The 6159-nt window shown below is 39.4% G+C and overlaps 1 non-coding gene across 1 annotated transcript; it reads right to left on the reverse strand.

Annotated features, from left to right (window-relative positions):
- Nucleotides 1-4004: 4004 nt before the first annotated feature.
- Nucleotides 4005-4111, reverse strand: LOC133793120 (small nucleolar RNA R71). Its single transcript, XR_009874580.1, has one exon. It is a non-coding gene; the product is annotated as a small nucleolar RNA R71 (small nucleolar RNA).
- Between the last annotated feature and the right edge of the window lie 2048 nt (nt 4112-6159).

The following is a 6159-nucleotide window of genomic DNA, read 5'->3' on the forward strand; positions in this document are numbered from 1 at the left end:
TGTCAAGAAATGCGACAAGTGCAAGCGCTTCACCAACATCCCTCGAGCGGCTCTGAATGAGCTCACACAGATGACCAACCCATGGCCTTTCGATGTCTGGGGTATCAACCTTATTGGGTCCCTACCTACAGGGAAAGGAGGAGTGAAATATGCTATAGTGGCCATCGACTACTTCACGAAGTGAGTCGAGGTCGAGCCACTCGCTACGATCACCTCTAAAAAGGCCTTGGACTTTGTCATCAAGAACATCGTATGTCGATACGGGCTCCTGAGGAAGATAGTCTCCGACAACGGATTGCAGTTCGACAGCGAAGTATTCACAGACTTTTGTCAACAGCATGGAGTTATCAAGATCTTCTCTCTGTGGCCCATCTGCAAGCCAATGGTCAAGTGGAAGTAGTTAACTAGACACTCAAGTCCACTTTGAAGAAAAGGTTGGAACAGGCAAAAGGAACTTTGCCCGAGGAGTTGCCTAGGGCATTATGGAGCTACTGCACCACTGCCAGGACCTCCCTCAGCCATTCTCCCCTCTCGATGGCCTACGGATATGAGGCTATGCTCCCAATTGAAGCAGCAATCTCCACACACTGACAGGACACGTATGACCCGACCACGAACCATGCTTTACCGTGAGTTTCCCTAGACCTCGTGGAGGAGCTACGCGAAGCTTCTCAACATCGGGTAGCATCCTACCAACAGAAGGTAACCAGGTATTTTAACTCTAAAGTGAAGAATAGAAAGTTTGGGGTTGAAGATCTGGTGTTACGAAGAGTCTTCTTAGCCACCCGAGACCCCAATGCAGGAGTGTTGAGACCTAACTGGGAAGGCCCATACCAAGTCGAGAGCGTTGTGTGTTCGGGAACATACAAGTTAGCCCGACTAAGTGGGGAGTTGATTCCCCACACTTGGAATGTTGAGCATCTTCGTCAATATTACCAGTAATATGAGCAGTAAACCTTGTTAATTTCTGTGGTATCCCTTGTAGCCTTCGGGCACATTTAATGGAAACCGTGTATGTAAAACACGATAAGAAATTTATTATCTTATTATATTTTTTTGGTTTCCTTTATTCAATTAATGTTATGAAAGAGCACCCGATCGCCTGGATAAGTGATCGCAGACTAGTCTCCGATCACTTGGGGGGCATGGAGTTAGGGCAAAATCACGCCTCACATGGAACGACCTAGAAAACTAAGCTTGTCAAGCGAATTAAGCCTAGTGTCGCCACCCTAAGTATAGAAAAAACCTAGGAAACTAATTGAATCTAACCTAGGAGACTAAACAGAGTAGGCTTAACACCTAGAAATTAGACAATCTCAGTAGCACAAGAATAGATTTTTGTCATCTCCCGTGGACACTGAGCCCAAGGAGCTCTGACCAAGTCTCTTAATCTCGAGATGCGAACGGAAGGTCAAGTACCCTGTACTTGGTTCTAGGGCAAACTTGGGATGCCTCCCGTGGACATTGCGCCCGAGGAGCTTGGACCCAAGTTCAGGAGATCCGTGACATAGGGAGCTTGGCTAGTCGACAAGCGAAGCACCCCTATTGTCACCTGATACCATAGGAAACCTGGAGAAAACCCAGCGTTAAATTCCAATAGCGTGAACTTAGAGATTCAGGTTACCTCCCGAGGATAGCGCGCACCTGAGGAATAACAACTGAATCCTAATCTGCGAGATAAGGATGGACGCCTGAGCAATTTGTGCTTGGACACCTCATTAACATCACCTTCCAAGGACGTTGAGCCCGAGGAGGTGTAAGACAATCTTGGAAGTGACGAGATATGCACTCGGTGAGCAGTGTTGAAGCCCCTGGTTGACTTCCTGAGTAATGCATACTTGGGGGGACAAGCGATTTCATGTGCAAGGACTCCTGAAAGCCCGAATCTTTGGATTGCAGGGACACAGGAGGATGCCGAGTTAGGTCGAGGTCCTAGAGTGATAACTTCATTTTAGTGTCATTTTAGAATGTGTTTTTGTGGTAATCATGAGTCTTTATGTGTGTTTTGTGCAAGATTACGCTTTTGTTTGTCTTTGTTGTAGGTTGTTGTAGTGAATCATGAGAAAAATGTAAAAAGAAGAGAAAATGGTGGGAAAATGATGCTCTTGGCAGTTGTTGGACTCAAAATGATGCTAAGGACAATTAAAAGTCAGTTTTTGATGAAGAGATGAGTTGAAAGATCTAATTTGAGAAAAAATGGAATTAGAGCCACGACTTGAACTTATAAGTTGCAACTCTAGGCAAGTCAGAAACACATGGCTGCTGGAGGCAATTAGTGTCGCGACTTGATCTTATAAGTCGCGGCGCAAGGCAAAGTCAGAGGCTAAGCAAAGGGGACATTCTGGACACGAGCCACGAATTGAGATGTTTGTGTCGCGGCGCTTGAAGACTTGTGCAGATTCAAGAGGCTTCAAAAATTGACACAGGTCGCGACCTAGAAAAGGCCAAGTCATGGCCCGCATATGAATAACACAACCTTTGTAATTTTTTTACTATAAATTCATACATAGGGTTTAATTAGGTAATTAGGTCAATTTTTAATTAGTTTTTTAGAGACTAATTTTGATTCTTAGACTAGTTATTCTACATTTTTATATTTTTCTTTCTTCTTTAAGTTTGTGAATCTTATGTTTTTGAATTATTATTTTGTTGATTTAGTCATGTCTGATATGAACTAAACAATTTTATCTAGGTTTTAATGTAGTCACTTGGATTTCTATCAATTTAATTATGATGTTATATTGATTTTTCTTCTCTATTCTAATCTATATAATGTGTGTTTAATGCTAGTAAATACTTTATCAATATTTGCTTAATTTATGATTTTGATTCTAAATTCGAAAGATGAGAATTGAATATGCTATCATTATATAGATATAGGTTACATATTGCACAAAAGTATCTATATGACTTGTGTAGTAATTAGGTTTCCATGCTTAATGTCTGCTGTATGTTTAAGTTTATCACAAAGATGTAGAAAACATGCATATAGGATGAGATCTTATATCTTGAAAAAGAATAGGAATCGATTTATGTTAACCTGCTATTAGAATAGAAGGAAAGAAAGTTAGAACTTATTAATAAAATTAGTAGAATGAAAAGTTGATGAAATTAACACCCTAGGTCTTTTCAATAGTGATTTTCATTTGGTAATTAGTTATTTATAATTTTAAAATTAAAATCATTCATCTTAATTTTGGTTTCCAAATAGAAATTAAAATAACAATTATTGGTAAATAGAAAATAGTCTTCGTGGGAACGATACTCTATTTATCATCTATATTACTTAAATCGATTGCGTGCACTTGTGTATAAATATAATTTCACGATCAAGTTTTTGGCGCCGTTGCCAATGACATAATTTCCAATATCAAAGTTAATTGTTGTTTGTTCTAATTTGGTTTTTTTTTCTTTTATTATTGTTTTACACTTATTCAGATCAAGGTTGTATTGTGTTTCAGGAATTGTTGGTATATGCGAGGAAGTAGACAAAAGAAATCATACCAATAGATCTTGAAATTGAGAGAATGTGCAGACAGAACCGAAAGATAAAGAAAAGGCTGGACTTTGCCATGGTTGGGAACGCAAATAACGTTGTCAACAACAATGCAAATATGGGTAATGCAACTGAAGCTGGTCCACCATTAAGAAACTATGTACTCCCTACTGTTACGGGGATACATTCAAGCATTTGTCCTCCAACTATTGAGGCAAATAATTTTGAGATAAAACCCTAAATTATTCAGATGGTGCAGAATTATGTACAATTTGGGGGGTTACGAAATGAGGATCCAAATCTCCATATCACAATTTTTTTAGAGCTATGTGCGACATTCAAAATGAATGGGGTGAGTAACGATGCTGTAAGATTGAGATTATTCCCATTTTCACTAAAGGACGAAGCTAAGAGTTGGTTGAATTCTTTACAAGCCAACTCTATAGTTACTTGGGAAGACTTGGCTCAGAAATTCCTTGGTAAATATTTTCCTCCTGCCAAGTCAGCCAGAATAAGAGGAGAGATTAATAACTTCCATCAGCTGGATGGGGAGTCTTTATATGATGTATGGGAACGATTTAAAGAATTTCAAAGGAAATGCTCACATCATGGAATAGAGAAGTGGCTGCTAGTTCATACATTTTACAATGGTTTGGGGGGCAATACAAGGACAATTATAGATGCAGCATCAGGAGGAGCGTTTATGAGAAAAAGCGCTAATGAAGCATATGAATTATTGGAAGAGATGGCCATGAATAACTATAATTGGCCTACTAAGCGTGAGAATAAGAAAGCAGTAGGAGTCTTAGAAGTTGATCCAATTGCGTTATTGACCACTTAAGTGGCATCTCTAACCAAGCAATTGCAACAGACTAATCTCTCCGCACAAGCAATGCAAGTACAGAATGTTGTGAGTTATGAGATTTGTGGGGGACCACATTCTTATGAACAATGTCCGAGCACAGTTAGCTGCTCAACAAATATGAATAATATGCCTTTGGAACAGGCACAGGTTATTGGTAACTTTTCAAGACCTGCACCTAACACTTACTCCAATTCCTATACTCCTGCTTGGAAAAATCACCCTAATTTGTCTTGGAAAAATAATCAAGGGTTACAGCTGCAATATCTACAGTACTCACCTCAACAACCCCATCATCAACTGACTTATGGATTACATTCTAGACCATATTATGATCCAAACCCACGCCCATCTCATCCACCATCACATCCTTAAATGAACCCACCAACAATTCAGCCAGACCAATTAAATCAATTCATGACAGAGACAAGGTCTTCAATCAGGAGTTTGGAGACACAAATAGGTCAATTGGCTCAAATGTTTTCTAGTAGACAGCAAGGGAATTTTCCTAGTTCCACAGAGGTAAATCCTAAAGAGCAATGTAAAGTTGTCACTCTGAGGAGTGGGACTAAGTATGATGGACCTACGGTGAATGACAAGGGGAAGAAGACAAAGGATCAACATGTTACTAGTTCAATACAAGAGGAGTTTAGTGAAGACCTTCCAAAGATAGGAAAACCAAAATACACCGAGCCTACACCAAGGATTCCATATCCTCAATGGTTTCGGAAGGCTAATCTTGACAAACAATTCTCCAAGTTTCTTGAGGTATTTAAGAAACTTCACTTAACATCCCTTTTGCTGAGGCTCTAGAACAAATGCCTAGTTATGTGAAGTTTATGAAAGAGATATTGTCTAATAAGAGAAAAATGAAGGATTATGAAATCGTTGCATTAACTGAAGAGTGTAGTGCAATTATTCAAAAGAAGCTTCCTCAAAAGTTAAGAGATCCAGGCAACTTTATTATACCTTGCACCATTGGGAACTTTCATTGTGAGAGAGCTTTATGTGATTTGGGTGTAAGCATAAATTTAATGTCGATGTCTATATTTAAAAGGCTTGGTTTCGAGGAAGCTAGACCCACTACTGTTACTCTTCAACTAGCTGATCGTTCATTAACACACCCCAAAGGTATTATAGAGGATGTTCTAATAAAGGTATATAAGTTCATTTTCCCAACGGATTTCATTGTACTACATATGGAGGAAGATGAGGACGTGCCTATTATATTGGGATGACCATTTTTGGCCACGGGGAAAGTTGATAGACGTTCAGAAGGGAGAGTTAAGGCTTAGAGTACAAGGTAATGAAGTTATTTTTAATGTTTTCAAAGCTTTGAAATATCCTTCAGCTAGTGACAGTTGTTTTTGTGTTAGTGTATTGGAGGAACCAAGTAAAGGGGTCCAGTCTATTAAGGATCCACTTGAGTTGAGTTTGATTGCAAGTCTTGAAGAGTGTGTTGGTACTGAAGCCAGTGAGTATGTTAAGTGGTTGAATTCATCAGGGCAAATTTATAAAAAGAAATATGAGGAATTGGGGCAAGTGCCTGAGAGACTTCTCCCATCCATTGAGAAGCCACCGGCTCTTGAGTTAAAAACCTTACCTGGTCATCTTAAGTATGCTTATTTGGGTAAGAATGACACTCTCAGCTTCTTTGTCTGTGACTGAAGAAGAGAAGCATCTTAGTGTATTAAGGGCTCACAAACTAACAATTGGATGGACTTTGGCAGATAATAAGGATATTAGTCCTTCAACAGTGATGCACCGTATATTAATGGAGGAGGATACTAAGCCTAGTATT

The sequence above is a fragment of the Humulus lupulus genome, chromosome 7, assembly GCF_963169125.1.
Source record: "Humulus lupulus chromosome 7, drHumLupu1.1, whole genome shotgun sequence".
NCBI classification, from domain to species: Eukaryota; Viridiplantae; Streptophyta; class Magnoliopsida; order Rosales; family Cannabaceae; genus Humulus; species Humulus lupulus.